Source organism: Eublepharis macularius, chromosome 11 (assembly GCF_028583425.1).
Source record: "Eublepharis macularius isolate TG4126 chromosome 11, MPM_Emac_v1.0, whole genome shotgun sequence".
NCBI lineage: Eukaryota > Metazoa > Chordata > Lepidosauria > Squamata > Eublepharidae > Eublepharis > Eublepharis macularius.
The window spans coordinates 35,731,121-35,749,894 of NC_072800.1; the positions used below are offsets into that span (position 1 = coordinate 35,731,121).

An 18,774-nucleotide genomic window follows, 5' to 3' on the forward strand; every position below is an offset into this window, starting at 1 on the left:
TGCTCCATCCCACCAACCAACCACCCCCAAACCATTCATAAAGCACATCCTTTATCATCAGGATATGAGGATCCACCAGTCAATGGGTCTCACCCCAGAGGGATAAAGTCCTCTGACAACATGCAAATACTGTGACTACTACTGACCTTTAAGCCAGGAGAACCTCTGCGGCCACTGGGACCCTAAATGAGGAGAATAAAACAATTGTGGCATTCTGAATGGAACAAAAACAAGCAACATCATGTCTATATGAAACGTCATACACTAGTCCCCTACGTGCCACTGGAGAATTTAATCTGCAGCTCCAGTTTAAGTGACATGATATCCACTTCTCCCATTCTTGCTGGCTTTTTGGCTATCAGACCTGTATTTTTAAGCAGGTCCCACCAACTAGTCAAAATGCTCGCCAGTTTGCAATGAGTTGGAATAGGAGAGACAATGGAAAAGCAGTCCCCTCCCGCCCCCGACCTGGTGGAAGAAGGCAACCCCCTGACGCTTCCATGAGATGAACAATTAAAGTAAACAGAGTCACACTCTTCTAAGCCCATTCATTTTAATGGATTTAGAAGGGTGTAACGCTACCTGGGATCAAACTGCTGATCTAGCAAACAAAACATTTTTGCCACAGATCTGACTTTCTAGCCTTGATGACCAATGATCTTTGTTTAATTTTTAAATTGTGTTAAAAAGCAAACCAAAGAAAGGAAGAAATTGCAAGTGTAGAATCAGTTATAATATCTGTTTCTCTTTCTCTTGCTCTCTTTTTTTCTAGAACAACAACCACTCTTACATTTGCACCCTGCTCTCCCGGTCTTCCTGGTGTGCCATCAGCTCCTGTGTCTCCCTGCAAAGCCACAATAAAATTGTTCCATTATCATTTGCTTCTTGCTCAAACACCAAGAGTAGACTTGTGATAAACTGTGATAGATGCCATTCAAGATGCATGTTTCCATTCATCCATTGCTCCTTCTGCTCCCTTAGCAGTTTCATTGCAACCAGTTGTATCAAAGTGCATTACAGTCGCCTGATCTTCAGGAGTCAAACTACAGGAAATGTCTTGCTTCATATTCTCTTGCCAAATTCTGTTTGCCCAAGTCTGCCAGGATTAAATAGCTCTATGGAACACTGTGTTCACATGCTTTCTCCTTTCCAGAAATCAGATTCAGGTTGCAACCTAATTCACACATGCCACTTAAAGTACTTTTCAATCCTTCCACTCTTGGTGGTACATGTGTTTAAAGACAATTTTAAATGTGTTTGTTTTGAGTTTCTCAACTGACGGCCCAACAGAAATGTTGACTTACAATTACTTTACAACCTTATTGCCCTTTAACAAAGTACATGTGATATTAGTTTAACAGTGCAATCCTAAGAAGAGTTACTCCAGTCTAAGCCCATTGAAATCACTGTCAAAAGTGATTGTATTGCTGTCAAAAGCGAACAAATTCAGCCTTGTAAAATACGTGTTTCTTTTACTGGAAATTGTCCTGAATAATTTATAGATGTTTGAATACCCGCCGCCCTGGTTTTCCGCTTTCACCCAGAGGACCGATGTCATCATTGTCAATTCCAGAATATCCCTGAAAACAAACAAGCAAAGATTAAGTGTTTCAGCGTCTACTTTGCTAGCACAGTTTAAAAAATGGATCACATAAAAGAAGATCAGCATTAATTTTAACTTAAATATGGGCCCACAATCCAAATTTACAATTCTTCCCCTGAACAACTAAAAACAAACAAACACTGATGGTAGGCAATTAATTCAAGCATGAAATCTAACTGGGGACTGGAGGTATAATTTCATAGGATAAGAAGGAAGCTGGTTAGAGGTATTAAGAAAGATTTTGACCTAATAACTCATGTCTTTTAGAAAAACAGTTACTCTCTGGGTTAATGGAATCCTAGAGAGTATCCAGTTTCTGGTGACTAACAACAAACAGGGTGCAATATTCTCATATAAATATACCTGGCTGCCTTCACCATAGGGTTGCCAACCACCAGATGGGACCTAGAGATCTCCTGGAATTACAAGTGATCTTCAGACTACAGAGATCCATTCCTCTGGAGAAAATGGCTGCTTTGGACGATGAACTTTATGGCATTATGCCCTACTCCTTACCAAACCCAACTCTCTCCAGGTTCTACCCCCAAATTCTCCAGGAAACTCCCAACCCAAAACTGGCAACCCTAATAATAATAACTTTTGCTTATATACTGCTCTTCTAGACAGATTAATAATAACAACAACAACAATGGAGCTTATATACTGCTCTTCTAGACAGATTAGTGCTCCACTCTGAGCTGTGAAGAAGTTAGTGTCATTATTATCTCCACAATACAGCTGGGGAGCTGGGGCTGAGAGGAATGGCTTACCCAAGGCCACCTACTGAGCTCATGGCAGTAGTGGGATTTGAACCAGCAGAGTGCTGATTCACAGCCAAACTACTTAACCACTGTGCTACAGCAGCTCTTTACCAAGTCCTACTTTACCAAGTCTAACTACCTGCTGTTCTCCAGGATTTCAGGCAGACAGAGGTCTTTCTGAGATACTATCCAATATCCTTGGATAGAGGACAAGGACTCAACCGTGAGTTTTCCACTTGCAAGGCACCTGCTCTACCACTGTGCCTCAACCTTTCATTGTAACATATGCGTATGCCATATGCATGTGAACTGGAAATAGAGCCTCATTTGGGGGTTCAATTACATAATAAAGTTAGAAGAGCCCTGCTGGATCAAACCAGTGGTCCATGTAGTCCAGAATCTTCACATGGTGGCCAACTGGTTGTCCTGGAGGGCCAAGCAGGACACAGAGAATGAGGCCTACCTATCATGTTGCCACCTAGCACCAAGTTTCAGAGGTTTACCAACTCTGAATGTGGAGGATCCCTTTAGGCTAGTAGCCAATGATGGCCCTATCCTTCATGAATGTATCCTCCTTTTTGATGGCTCTTTCCTCTAAAGTCATCTGTGCTTATGGCCACTGCCAGCACTACAGCCACTGGCAGTGAATTCCACTCATTGACCAAAGAAGTACTTCTTTTTGCCTATTTTGAATCTATTCCCCAACAACTACACTGACTCCCTCTAAGAAATTCTGAGAAAGAGAAGTGACACAATGTAGGACGAGTCAATCTATCCAGAACAGTATAAATCTAGCTAATGTTGCATATACATACATATTAAGTGATTGGCAATGGCTGTCTAAGGTTTCTGTTAATTAGATTCAGCAAAAATTGGGCCTGGAACTTATGTTGCAAAGAACAAAATGTTAAGCTTATTAACCCTTCTGAAATGCTACCTAAAATTAGCTACAGAATCCACAAGGTACCTACAATAAACTTAAATCTCTGCCTCTTGGGACACCCAAGTTTTCAATCGGGCAACTAGTGAAATGAAAATTATTCTCCCTTATAATTTGCACCCACAATTTCTGCCATGCCTTCCATCATCATTCCAGATCCTGGAGGAACTGTTACTCTAAGGGAGCAATCTTAAGCAGATCTCATTGGAAGTCCCATGTTATTCAGTGGGACTTACTCCCAGGAAAGTATCTTTAGGATTGCAGCCTAAGTCAGACCAACATGCTTATATATTTTTAATGTTTATAAGCCCACCTTTCCCCTGACACTTCAGGAGCCAAGAAGGATAACAAAAGTAAACACAGAATATATTTAAATGTATATATTTTAAAATTAAACATTAAAAATAATAAATATAGAAACACTTTAAAACTACCAAAATAACCTATATAAAATCATTCTATTCCCAGCCAGAAAGACAAGCCTTTTTTTTGTTCAGATTTGGTCTGTCCTGAAAGTTCTCCAGAGTAATTCGGTTTCACAGCCTCACCAGAAAGCTGGCAAGATAACCTCCCTGTCTTCTTCTAGGAGGCTGTCGCACAATTATGAGGCAGCCGCTGGAAAAAAACCCACTGCAAAATGGACCCTAGACAAAGGAGGCACAGACAGTAGACCTTAATGGAAAGAACAAAGCGGCCACAAGTGACCATGCAAGGAGAGATGTTCCTTCAAGTATGTGGACCCCAATTTATGAAGGGCTTTAAAGGTAAGCACCGGCACCTTGAACTGGACCTGGAAATTAATAGGCAGTCATTGAAGGGTAAGAACAGAAGTAAGATGGCCCCAACAGCTAACCCTTGATAACAAATGGGCTGCTGCATTTTGCACCAGCTAGTTTCTGGATCATCTTCAAGGACAGTCCTATGTAGAACACATTACAATCATATAGCCCAGCACAGAAAAGTAAAGGGAAGTATACAAGATCTGGTTATAACAGCCACCATTACTTACAGCGTCTCCTCTTAAACCAGCTTGTCCACGTTCACCTGGCATTCCTCCGAGGCCGTTTCTACCCTACATCCATTAAAAAGGAGAAGTTAAATGTATTATGCAGTGCCTCAAATTATCTATTATAAATCTCTACATCCTCAGATTTCATCACAATAGGGCCAGAATCCAACAGAGAAATAGTCATTCACTTATTGATTTCAAGGACTTTAAACATGCTAAACTTTCTTCTGGGTTGTTACCAGGGCTTTTTTTCAGCTGGAACACAGTGGAACAGAGTTCCAGAACCTCTTGAAAATGGTCACATGGCTGGTGGCCCCGCCCCCTGATCTCCAGACAGAGGGGAGTTGAGATTGCCCTCCGCGCCACCGAGCGGCATGGAGGGCAATCTCAAGTCCCCTCTGTCTGGAGATCAGGGGGCGGGGCCACCAGCCATGTGACCATTTTCGCTGAGGGCAACCCACTGAGTTCCACCACCTCTTTCCCCAGAAAAAAGCCCTGGTTGTTACAAATGCATCTGATGCCCTTAGAGAAAAGTTAAACGGACAGAGAGGCAGCTCCAGAACAACAGCGGGTATAGGGCTAGAAATCAGCAAGGAGCTGTGCATGTATAACAAATATACAGTCACATTTAATAAATCAACAGTCCTCTTAATCACTAAAGATCCAGTATTGAAGGTGTACAATATACATAATTACAATAAACACAATAAACACTCATCCAAAAGGGGAACCGTGTCCCTCACCAGTTCAGTGTCCAATATGTCAATTCCAAAATGCTCAAAGGCTAAATAATTCAGTTCACTGAGGCAATGGACCAAACCGGTCCAAATGGTGAGGTGCCAAAGAACAATCCGTTTTGGGAGGCAGTGTTACAATCCACAAAGGAAGATGCCTGATGGAAAGGCAGTGGGTGAAATGCAGAAACGGAGTTCCACAAACCGGGTTCTCCGCCACCCTACAAGGCTCCAGATTCAGATCTTGTTTCGCGGCAAATCCACTTCATCAGGGGATGGTATGCATCACACCACAATCACAAGTCCCCAACCTTCTGTGCATCCTGAATTCTTGTGCCTAGCTTCAACGCACATGGAGAGCGTTAGAGAAAAGTTGACTAGGACATGCCTGGTCTTACATGAAAATGACATATTTACCTAGTTCAAATCTTAATCGTGAAGAAATTCACAACCGTTTCTAAAGGACCAGAGATTTTGCTTATAGACTTCATCAAACTATAGGGGCTTCCATCAAGTTTTAAAACATCAAATCAGTTTTACCCTTCGTCCACTGCTGCCTTTCTGCCCATGTGATCCAGGATCCCCTCGTTCTCCCTAGATGCCCAACAGAAAAAAAATGGTATGCTTTCTTGAAAATGAACACATGTCAATAATTTAAGGAATGGAATATGCTTTTTGTAGAAATACATCTTAGCCTAAGTCCCCAAGCCTTTCAGAAGACACAGACTGATGTGTTTCAGGAATACATTTGTAGAATTTTTATGAATCTTTCTGAGTGTAAGCAATTTTCAAACATTCACACAATTTTAATATTTCAGTACTCTGGCTGTTTTAAAGATTTTTATCGTTTGATTTTATTGTTCTTTAAAGTTCTGCACCTATCTGAACCATCATCGAACTTATTTGAAGCATTCATCATTATCATAGTGATATTATTACAGAGATTATACCTCTTCTCCATCTATCCCATCAAGACCTTCATTACCATTTTCACCCTGTTGAAAGAATTTAAAAAGAATGAAGATTATAAATGGTCTTTGGAGGATCTTTCTAGATATTGTTTGGGCCACATTTTGTCTGCTACAAATAGCTCATGGAATTTTTCTGGCTGTTGGCACTTCTGTCCAGGTGGCCATCTATATAGAGAGTGGCCGTGGCTCAGTGGTAGAGCGCCTGCTTAGCATGCAGAAGGTCCCAGGTTCAGTAGCCAGCATCTCCACATCATGGAGATGTAAAGAACTCCACCTGAGAATCTCAAGAGCCAATGGTCTGAGTCGGTATAAAGCAGCTTCATGTACCTGTATGTGTGTACTGGGATTTATATGACATAGTTTTATATTTTTTAAAACTTTTTTTTGTTATAAGCTGTCTTGGGCCTCTTTCGGGAGAGAAAGCAGAATTTTCAAATATTTAATCAATTAGATAAAGAATAATATGTCCCATAATATGTCCCATAAGACAGTTTATATGTCCCATAATATGTCCCATAAGCCAGTTTGGTGTAGTGGTTGGGCACGGACTCTAATCTGGAGAGCTGGGCTTGATTCCCCACTCCTCCACTTGAAGCCAGCTGGGTGACCTTGGGCTAGTCACAGTTCTCTGGAGCTCTCTCAGCTCCACCCACCTCACAGGGTGTTTTGTTGCGGGGATAATAATGACATATTTTGTAAACCGCTCTGAGTGGGCATTAAGTTGTCCAGAAGGGCGGTATATAAATCAAATGTTACTATTATTATTATTATTATTATTATTATTATTATTATTATTATTATTATTCGGCTTATGGTTGCTTACATGCCTGTCTGGTCACCCTGTAAACTACTGTCATTTGTCAATGCCATTTCAAGTCCTTAGTATGGACTGGTCACAAACAGTATTCTAGATATTAAAAGGAGATATCAGATCTAATGTTCTTCATGTTATTCAAAGTAGATTCAAAACCTGTTATCTAAACCATACTTTCCAGGTGATATTGATTTCTTTTTCGTCATCTATTTAATAGTTATGTGGTGCCTGCATGCAGATGCTTGAATCCAAGGATCAGGAATAATTGGCTCCAAAACAGATGATTCTACAAACTTGAGGGAACCCAGAAAAATACATTGGGAGGGTTTAAAAAAAAAACCAGACACCCACCTGACCTCTGCACAAGCACAGAGCTCCAAGGATTGACAAAATGAGCCCCACAGGGACACAAGGCAGCCGGATGCTCCAAACAACCCGTCAGATTTTGGTGCACCACCACTTGAGAGGAGGGGGCACATCCCACACAGATGACCAGCTTCTGGGGGCTACAAGTAGGCCTTCCTGCAAGTCCTCAGCCCCTCCCCAACCATCACCACCACCGCAACTTACAGCTCCCTAGAATCCCCTGTGTGAATTTCATGCCCCCCCTTAAAGTTCTAATATCTCAAGTGAAACTGTTATGCATACAATTGTATGACAGCAAATCCATGTATCAAAGGACAACATACTTTATTTCCTCGATATCCTCTTGCTCCCTGCAATTTAAAACAAACATGCCGTGAATAAGTTATGTCAGAAGGAAATTGGGGGGCAGAATCCAAATATTTATTATCTTTCTGAAATGATAACAGAAAACTGAAAATGCAAAAAAAAAAAGATTTAGAATCAGCAAATCTTTTTTATACTGACGTTTGCAGTGCAAGAGTTAGGCTCACCCACAATAGTTTTGCAACCAAGAAGCCAGAATTCTGTGGCCAGGATTTTATTCCGGCATAAACGTTTGTGGACTAGGACACATGCGATGCACATCGTGGGTCATCCTAAAGCAGATATTTATATATGAGGATGTGGGAGAGAAGGCCCTAGCAGGCTTCAAAGCATCATGAAGCACAGGGTGTGATGAAATTAAGTAAAATTCAATTGTCAAGAAAAGTACAATTCACTACAGCAGAAATTGGTATTTAGCTTCACTAAACTAACACCTATAATGGCTGAGAAGTCCCAGGACTTACGGAATGTTCTAATGATACATATTTACACAAGGCAATGAAGGGAAACACACTATATTCAGATTTTGCATTCTAGTTCCAAGGGTACTGTTCAACAAGCTGAGTTATATTTAAAAAGTACGGGGATTGTACTACCCTGAGCCTTCCCACCATCATGAATTTGAACCCATTCACCATCACTTAATTTTGCTTTATAGTGACTTTTATAATAGGAGCTCAACCTGTCTAATTTATAATCCTATCTTGAGGCTATTCTCCTTACCACTGTAGGATTTATCCAGGTAAGTCATGGTCCATGGGTGCAGACAGAGAAAGAAATTTTGCATTTATTAGTTATTTAATTCACTATGTTTATATAATCCACCCTTTTCATTGAGACTCAAAGCAGATTACACAGCATAAATCAATTTAAACCAGTAAGTTGAGTCATCTAATAAGCTACTCATTTATTTATTTGTTGGATTTATATCCTGCACACCCAGCAAATGGGCTCAGGGTGGGTCACTCACAACATCATATTATAACAATCACAACAATATATAAACACCATAAAATACTACAAAATATAACTTAAAACCCTATAAAACACAGTACAACAAGAACCTCTTAAGATGTGGCAGGGCAGTAACTTCAGTGCATATCACTATGGGCAGGCACAACAGATCTCAGTTAGGCTTTGGAAGCAAAGCAGCGCAGGATAGTTTGCTTTGGAAGCAAAGGGAGCAGCAGGATAGTTCACCAGCTCCTCAACTATTTTCATAGGCCTGGTGGAACATCTCCATTTTGCAGGCCCAGAGGAACTGTAGTAAGTCCCATAGGGCCCAGATCGCAGCTGAGAGAGCATTCCACCAGGCCGGAGCCAGAGCTGAGAAACCTATGGCCCTGGTCAAGGCCAGGTGAACACCCTTGGGGCCAGGGACCACTGGCAAATATTGGTCTGCAGAGCATAACACCCACCAGGGAACGTACAGGGAGAGATGCTGCCATAGATATGGAGGTTGCAGTCTGCTAAGGGCCTTGAACGTTAAGACCAACACCTTGAACTTGACTCAGAATTTACCCAGAAGCCAGTGCAGCTGGTGCAGTACAGGTCAAATATGTGTCCTACTTTGATGAAGCTATTAACGGAATACATTTGGCTGAGAGGCAAGTACTCACATTTTACGTACGTTTTTGGTACACACATCTCAGAAAAAAACAAGTAAGAGCTTTCTCATATTCTGTTTTTGTTCAGTAAGTCCGCTTTGGATACTCAAGTATTAGAACAGTGTGGCTATGCAGAGATAAAGAGTCCTGATAATGTATTCTGCATAGCAGCATGATATTAACTTCTTAATAATATATTCTGCCAAAGCCCATCGTGTTTCAAAGAAGAAACACATCTGTGTTGGAAATGCAAAACAATTAATACTAGGGTAGCAAAATTCTCCCCCTACCCCCACATGGATGAAAAAAAAATATTACCAGAATGCTAGTCCAGATACACCTGAAAAAATTACATATGAGACTATCCACTTGCCTTCTGGCCCAGTCGCCCAGAGCAACCTGCTTCTCCTCGTTTCCCATTGAGACCAATCAGACCACGGTCTCCCTATTGAACAAAGAGAGTCTGGTGAACACCATTATTTAAGCATAATCACTCCTTAGGGTTATCAGCCCGTAGCCTTAAAGGCCTTAAAGAAGCCTCTTTAATCCACAGAAGAGGATCCACAGCTGTGAATTTTTGTGTCGCTATAGCATTTTATCTGGAGCATCTTCATCTGCTGAGCTGGCCACATCACTAGGAAAAGCAGGGCGGCTTCTCCAAAGTCAGGAAATACCAATCCTAATAATGATGAATTAAAAGTACATGTTATGCTATAGAGTCCACCTTCCGAAGCCGCCCTTTCTTCCAGGCGAAATGATCACTAGATCTGGAGATCAATGTTATGCTATAGAGTCCACCTTCCGAAGCTGCCCTTTTTTCCAGGGGAAATGATCACTAGATCTGGAGATCAATTCCAGTTCCAGGAGAACCTCAGGCTCTGCCTGGAAGTTGAGCGCTGATGATTTGGAAGGGCAAGCTGCCTTGACACCCCCCTCCATTTGGGGGGGGGGAGAAAGAAAAGATAGGAATGTTTTAATGAATAAATATATGGTTACATGCAGGGCTTTTTTTCTGGGAAAAGAGGTGGTGGAACTCAGTGGGTTGGCCTTGGAGAAAATAATCACATGGCTGGTGGCCCCGCCCCCTGATCTCCAGACAGAGGGGAGTTTAGATCGCTGGCGTGGAGGACAATCTAAACTCCCCTCTGTCTGGAGATCAGGGGGCGGGGCCACCAGCCATGTGACCATTTTCAAGAGGTTCCGGAACTCCATTCCATTGCATTTCAGCTGAAAAAAGCCCTGGTTACATGTTCAAAGGGCTTTACATCCATTACCTATACAATCCTAGCAATAGCCCTGCAAAACAGGTCAGAATTATTATCCCCATATTGCATGGGAGAGGTGGGTTTCAAGATGATAGCTTGCTTCAGGTCATCATCTCTTTACCATGCCAAGGTATTCAAAAGATCCATCTGCATCTGGAATGTTATGGAAGCCACATCATATATCTAACAGCAACAGGTGCCTCCCCCCTTCAGTGCAAAAAATCTGCAGGAAGGGAAACACACGTAGGTCTGGGTTGCATATTTATCCAGTACAATCCCCAGGTTTGCAGAAATAATTATAAAGTTATTTTAAATTATCAGGAATTAAAGTAACTTTGGATGTCTGTGCATGTATATTAACAAACAAAGGAATTGTCTGAGGGGAGGAGGAGAAACTGGCTGATTGGGCAAGCTGAAATAAGAACAAGAGGAAACAAAATGGAGGGCAAGGGGGGCACAGGATTTCCCCTTCTCTGTCACAGATTCTCATCTGTTTAAGACTTTCCAAGGATACTGTCAGACATCTTTTGTTTAGAGGACCATTGAACTGTGATACTTACACTTGCTCCTTCCTCACCCCGGTGGCCAGGTGATCCTCTAAATCCTATCCCTCCCTGAAAGATAAGAATGGGAGGAATGAGAAATTTAATTCAGTAAAATTGTAACTATAATGTTAAAAGTTATGCAGTAAAACCCAGCATTAAAAAAACCCAGCCAGAGAACAGGAAACAAAAACAAATCATTGAACAACTTAACATGACTTTAACAATTTTCAGACTAAAAGCACACCAAAAACTGATTTTAAAAGAGCAACCTCTTAATTCAAAGCCTGGGTAAACAAAAAATATTTTGGCCTGGGACCTAAAAGAAAGTAATTGGATGCCAAGAGGGCCTCAGGAGGAAGGGCATTCCACACTCCTCTAGACTGTATTAATTCTGCTGGTTATATTGAAAGTTTTTGGATTTTATTTCTGGTCTTTGTTCAGTCTGCTCCTAGTTTTAACTGATTATTGTTGTTTTATTGCAACATTGGTTGAATGCCTCTTTAAGAGCAATATGCACAGAGTTAGGATATTAATAAATAAATAGCCCAGCTATTTATTTTCATTTGGCATGAAAAACAAGAACCATCATTCAACCCCAGTTATACTGGGTGAGTGAAATCATCAGTATCGTAATATGTTCATATACTGTTAGACTGACAGGATGGTAAATGGAATGGAATGAGTTCAGTGAATCAGGAGACCTGGTTAACATAACAGGGGTTTTTTTTTTTTACTACTGACCTAGGTGCTGGCCTCAAGGAATCAGCAAGGTAGAAATGCTGTGCTCCAGTAAATTCCAAATTTACTTGAATGTTTAAAATAAAAATTTTATAAAATAAAATAAAATAAAATAAAATAAAATAAAAATTGGATATAGAGAACAATGTAAAGGTTTGTGGGACTTATATATGCTGTCACTTCCCATGCTGATGCTACCACCACTTGGAGTCCAAGGTCTTTTGCACCCCCTCCTTAAATCCTGCTAGGGCAGCCTCAGATTAGGCACTGGGGGTGGCTAAACAGCTTCGACTGCCCCTTCCTGTTACAAAAACAGTAACTTCATTAACCAGTTCTTTCTTAGACCAATGTTCTTTGCTCTCTGGTGGTGGAGACCAAGGCAGGGGGAAGAGGATTAGCCACCTTGGTGGCTCTGATGATGGCAGAAAAGGTATACATTTTGTAAATAAATAAGCTCCTCCTGTGTTTCTAAATTCGTTCTTGTTTGGCATGAAGACTTGTGTATATTTTCTGCATAGTCAAAAACCAGATTGCACACTTTCCTCTTGTGGTTGGATTCCTGTTGAACTTATTACGATCCCTCTGCAGCTTGAATGAGAAGAAAGATTCTCTCCTTTGGCTCACAGGCTGGTGACTCTAGCCTGCTTAAATGGTTTGTTTCATCGTAGACCTTTCTTTCTAACAGGAGAGCTGGGTCAGTTTCCCTTCTTAAGCCAGATCAGTACATGGATTGGACTGTACTGCCACTTTGCTCAATATTTGGGGGCATAAACAGCTTTCCCACAGAAGGCTGTAAAAATAATCACACGCTTTTCAAATTGCAAAAGTGAACAAGGAAAACAGATTGACTTTCCATGGAATACTTGGAAATAAAAAGAGATGTATGCCAACTGGAGCTGGACTTTTGATTCTTATTACACATTTGCGGTTTTGGAAGATTTCATACATTTCTGTCTAATGTGTCCAAGCACTGGAAAAGTAACATGAGAAACCTTAGCAGCATGGTTGGGATTACTTGTTTCTTATTTTTCTCAGTCAGGCATACAACACTGAAAACATGGCTCCCTGATGAGGCTTTCTATTGTTTGTTTGAAAGAAATTTTCATGGCCTTTCTTCAGTGATGCAAAGAACTTTGGCAGCACCAACATTTGAAGTTCCCTTGTATAAAATGCCCAGTTTTTGTCAAGTCAAGCCTCTTGCTGGATTGCCTCCAAAGGTTGCTTGCAAGCAGTTTTGCATCTGTGCAGTGGCAGCCTTCTAGTAACTACTCATCACACTTGGTGGAGTCTTATCGCCTCATGCAAAGTCTCTTTGAGAGGCAGCTAGTTTCATTTAGACGTGCCGCTTTTGCATCTGCACACTCAGCAGCATTCTTACCTTTCCTTTCCTTTCTGTTTTATACCCTGAAGATGTCTGGACTTGCCTAGCCTAGTCGCTCGCAGGAGAGACCCACGGAGATATCCTGCCTCTTGCAAGACCTCAAGAAGAGGTAGAAAACAAAGGAAAAGGAGGAGGAAACTCCCCACTTAGACAAGGAGAGGCATCCTATTCAGTAAGAAGATAACAAACAACATGGTTCTAATGCATAGAGAAATATAGTGTCCCCTGCACCAGTCTCCAGGTATGCTGAATCACCTTTGCTCCAACTGATATCCCTGCTGATGTGCTGTTAGTGTATGTGCTTCAGCAGGGCTTTTTTTCTGGGAAAAGAGGTGGTGGAACTCAATGGGGTGCCCTCGGAGAAAATGGTCACATGGCTGGTGGCCCCGCCCCCTGATCTCCAGACAGAGGAGAGTTTAGATTGCCCTCCGAGGGCAATCTAAACTCCCCTCTGTCTGGAGATCAGGGGGCGGGGTCACCAGCCATGTGACCATTTTCAAGAGGTTCCAGAACTCCATTCCCCCGCGTTCCCCCTGAAAAAAAGCCCTGTGCTTCAGTGAATCAGTGCTGCACAGAGATTTCCTTAGATCAGGAGACATGAATGGATACATCTCATATGCTGGCTTCAGCTTTTCTGCATTATATAGTTAGAAAATCACTGCCTTAAACACTGTAACAGTTCTCTAGTCTTACTTTTATTCCAGGAGATCCAGGACTGCCTGCCAATCCATCGTCTCCAAAACACTTGCAGCAAACCTTGCAGCATTTGCGTTCTGCAACAGCGTCCTGCAAAATAATGAACGCAGCTTGTATTCTAAATCACCCATTTAACGTTATGAAGAACACAGCTCTCCTTCCTCCATAAAGAAACTTACAAGTTGTCTCCATAAGATGCTTGGAAGTAATGGATTTCCAATGTGCAATGGTTCCCGATATCCAAATCCTCTACCAAATTCTATTTCCTGAAGTTCATCATACTTCTCAACATTTTCCAGGCCAATCATTAAAAGTGCATCGAGCCCTGCAGGAAGAATGTAGTCACTTGATTTCATTCCCAAGCAAGCAAAAGGACTGTCATTTATTTTCTGCGTGGAAGTCTTTCACCAGATAGGGCCAGGTTGACGTAATGAAACCTGTAATATGGACCTTCCTGCTGTGGCGCTTTCTGATGTAGTTCAAGTGGTTGGAGGACTCCACTACTTCCCCACTACTTCTGTGTTTTCCTCTGGGAGAAGAAAGGGGCTCCTGGACCTGGTGCCAGGAGAATTTTTCAGAAATTAAACCTAAGTAGGCAGTTGTACAGAAAAACTTATCCTCCATTTACAAGCATGTTATAGTGGGTAATTCTAAATATTTTCTCAAACCAAAGAAGTTGGAGTCTGCTTATCTGTATCAGATACTTTAAAAAAAAAACAGCTCTCCTCTTGGTTTTTCTTGGATACATACCATAGTGGTTGGATTCTCTCATTTTTCCTTGTGAGTCTCTATGGATCCCCGTATCTGCCCCTTTAAATTATAGCTGTGTAGACCTGATTTAGTTGTTCCAGACTTTGCTTAAATAAAATTAAGAAATTATATTCTTTTGTTCCCGGGAGTATAAGTAGTACCTCCTGTTTGTAAACAATCACACTACACAACGATCGTTTATCAACTTTCCAAGCATTCCATATATTTCTGGAAAGACCATTGTAAAACTATCATAGGAAGTTCTCTTTGCATCCTTGCCATCCTTTCATAGATCCTGCACTGAATATATGAATGTAGTATACATTATATATAAACAAAATGTAAACCCCTTTGAATATTTACTTAAAGAGAAAGGTAGGACTTACATTTTTAAAAATAAGAACTACAAATTAATAACAATTTGAGATTACTGAATTTACTAAACAGAGCCTATGCGGATGTTAAAAGATAATAAGCAGGAGAAAATAAACAAGGCAGGCGTATCCCTTGTACTATTCCTTGTCTTTCCTGCAAATAAATGTGAGGTGACTTTGGAACCATGCTGAAAGGATGCTATAGAATGTCCATATATACCTTTTGTGCGAAGAGAGGCTGATGTCACTTTGAGGTTTTGCATGCTATCATCCGGTCCATCTGTAAACACTAAGAGGACCTGCAATGACACATTTGTGGTAAGGATGGAATCTTACAAGAAAAGATACCAACTCTGCATGGTGGCTTTTTGACCAAAGCACAGCTCACGGCCATACTGAACACTTTCTCAAACCATTCGAAGCTGCACTCCATATTACACATTCTGTAAGAGGTTGATGTACTTAAACCAGGTTTTGACTGCAGAGAATTCTGAGTGTTTTCCCAGAGACAGACAGACAAAGCTGGAGGGGATCATGCTTATACTTAGCAGCTAGTTTTCCCTGTTTCTCCCCCTCCCATTCCTTATGAAAAATTAAGGTGAGATAATCCAAGAATAGATAAAGGTGGTGGCTTTCAAGTCCTCTCCAGGTTTAATACATGCCTTAAACATAACTATTCTTCATGTAGTGGATATTAGCAAATAACCAGGCTTTCTGCTCAGTACTCACAGGACACTGAGCTGGCAGTAATGGTTACAGCAAGGTTTGAGATCCAGTCTGCGTAACTCATGATCCACTAAGCCCAGTGCAGTACAAGCTCTGTGACTTGCAATAGCTACACAGACCAGCTATTCTTTCAACCCACAGAAGGAATAAAAAAAGAAGGCTTTTTTGAGCCCCTGATGATGGGTAGGTTCCATTGGAAAAGTCTAACAGGTTTGTTCTAGAATCAGGTATTTTAGGAAATGAATGAGTTGAACTGTCTAAGCATTCTACTTAAAGACAGAGAACAGCACAATCCTAAACATGTTGTGTATTAACATTTACAATTGGTAGCAGGTTAGAGCAAGGGATCTTTATAAACGCCTGCCACTTCGGCTCACTTCCTGTTTGCCATTGATGATCAGGCAGCCAATTAATCAGTAGACTGTTTGGCCAGATTCCTTGCAAACTGCTTGGCCAATCTCATCCCAATACACTCATCACGCAGCTCTTGGTACATGACAGACATTCCTGGTCAGCTTGGTTGCTATTTGAGACAGGAATCTAGCCATTTCCCCTTCCCAGAAACAAAACTAATTACTCTTGTGGAAATTGCAAGATTTTGACCTTATGGAAATTTATTTTCCAACTGATCATGAATGTTCAGACTGAGACTGAGCTTTCCTGGAACAAAACAGGGCAATACTTCTTTCTATCCTACGTGCTCATATATTTTCCATCATACCAAAGAAAAATGTTTACCTTAACTTTAGCAGAGGTCACACTGAGGGATCTTTCCCAAAAGGACTCTAGGAATCTTATATTCAAGTAAGTGTTCTCCGTGATTTGCACAGCTAGGAATTTCTGAATGATCTCTTCATTGTATGCTTCAAAGGCAGAGTCAAATAAGGGCTGATCATTTCCAGCAAAGACTTGGTACCTAAACCTGATGCTTATGGGAGGGTCAATGGGGCAGCTGATATTGGTCAAGGAAGCCATCACGGGCACTAGCCTGGACAATTGTGCTTGCATTGTCTGCTTCAAACGCGTCATTGACACACGCTTAGAACTATCAACTGCTATGGAAATGTCAATATTGCAGTCTGTGAAGAAGGGAAAAGAAACATGTAATTACAACGCGTGTAATATTTCATTGCAATCTTCTCAGTCAGCCCTTGGAGTACAAATAATAAGTTGAGAATTCAAAATTATGCCTCAGAGAATGAACAGACAAGCCAATGATTATGAATTGTTACCCATCAGCAAAAGTCAAATTTACCATGCCCCAGTTCAGATTGGGGCCACACAGACAAAGGGTTTAACCCTTCAGCTCCCACTCAGTTTGGCCAGATTGAAACGAGGCTGCTGTTAAGAGGGGAGCCATGTATTTCCCCCGTTAAAATGCTAACAGTAGCATGAAGCACCTGGTTTCAATTGAGAGCACTAAGCAGGAAGAGTTAAACGCCCTCTCCCCTTCCTACACTCTCCTGATCTGAATCAGAGTTTCCCGTGCCATTGGCACTTTACAAATGAACAGAGATTGGCAAATTTTGGCACATCTGCTTGTGCCTTTACAAAGAAAACATTTTTAAATCTAGCAACACTCATCTGCTCCTTGACTATATGTTTCCACATGTTCAGTTCAAGTGCACAGCAAAGCAATGCTCTCTCTCTCTCTCTCTTTTAAAGTACTTAAGATTTGGACCATTCAATCACAGGAGAAAGAGTTTGTGATTCTCTATTTGTCTTCTCAAAAGCACATGAAAGATTTCTGTTCTAAAAAGCAAGTTCTTGTTCCAGAAATCAAGCTCTTGGCCACCACTGCTCACATTTCCATGCTTCAGCTTCTCCACAAACATTACAAATCATCACATGGAGAGCGTGTCTTAAATAGCGTATCAAACTGACATGTCCAAACTCTTGGTGCATCTAAAGCAGCTCTTTGTATCTTTGAGTTTTTAAACATGTCACATCTCTACAAAAGATAGATAAATGCACGTTTAAAGCAAGTGTTCATAGTTATTTTTTAAGACTACCCTATGCTTAACTAGCACATAGTTAAAATAACTATACCCTGTCTATGCCAGATCTTTCATGGACACTTTGCACACATACAAATGAAGCTCAAAATTTGTATGTCAACAGAAAATCTACATTGTGTTGCAAGTGGACTTGGGGCTTCTTGTAGAACATACTTCAAAATATGGAGAGAAAATACCTTAGTAAAGCTATGAAAGCTGACCAGGGCCGTTTCCACACTACTCACCTTCATCCGGAACGCTGCAGAACGTCGCGAAAAAAATGCGGAAGTTAGCGTCTTCTCGCGTGAGTTTTGTGTGATGTCGCGCAAAACTCGCATGAGAAGATACTCTCTTCTGCGGTTTTTTCGCGATGTTCCGCAGCGTTCCGGATGAAGGTGAGTAGTGTGGAAACGGCCCATGTTTCTGTAAAGCAGTAGATTGAAAAGGGTAACAAAATTTTTAAAAGAGGGAAGTAATGATATAGCATAGTCAAATTAGTTTAGGAAAATAGATGTGCTACCTGACACAAGCACCTCTGGAAGGCTCCCTTTACTGGATTATATTTACTGCCGTGCGCTCTGTGTGGGGCTGTCCTTGAAAAAGTTCAGAAACGTTTATCGGTGCAGCCAGGATGTGGACTGGAGTGGGTCACAGGGGACATATCACTCCAGTCTTGGTTAGGATGCAAACCTCCAGGTGATGCCCAGAGGTCTCTGGAATTACAACTGATCTCCAGGCCATAGAGATCAGTCCCTCTGGAGAAAATGGCTGTTTTGGACAGTGGACTGTATGGCATTATACATCACTGAGGTCCCTCCCTCTGCCAGGCTCTACCACTCAAATCTCCAGGAATTTCCCAACCTGGAGCTGGCAACCCTTGTCTTAGTCCAACTACATTGGCTTCCAAGTTGTTTTGGGGCACAATTCAAAGTGCTACTGCTGTTGCTGCTGCTGACATTTAAAACCCTCCATGGTTGGGGACAACATACCTGATGGACTGCCTGCTCCTTTATGGAACCTACCCAACCACTGCAGTCATCTTCAGAGGCCACTCTTCGAGTGCCAGGCAAGTGGCAACCCAAGCGAAGGTCTTCTCAGTAGTGGCACCAAAACTCTAGAACTCTCTCCCCAGAG

At 41.5% G+C, this 18,774-nt stretch overlaps 1 long non-coding RNA gene across 1 annotated transcript; it reads right to left on the minus strand.

Moving 5' to 3' along the window:
- Positions 1 to 793: 793 nt before the first annotated feature.
- LOC129337782 (uncharacterized) lies at positions 794 to 5,617 on the minus strand. The gene is made up of 4 exons (XR_008597853.1): positions 5,588 to 5,617; positions 4,314 to 4,376; positions 1,515 to 1,580; positions 794 to 844 (listed from the first exon to the last, which is right to left on the minus strand). It is a non-coding gene; the product is annotated as an uncharacterized LOC129337782 (long non-coding RNA).
- Positions 5,618 to 18,774: the final 13,157 nt, after the last annotated feature.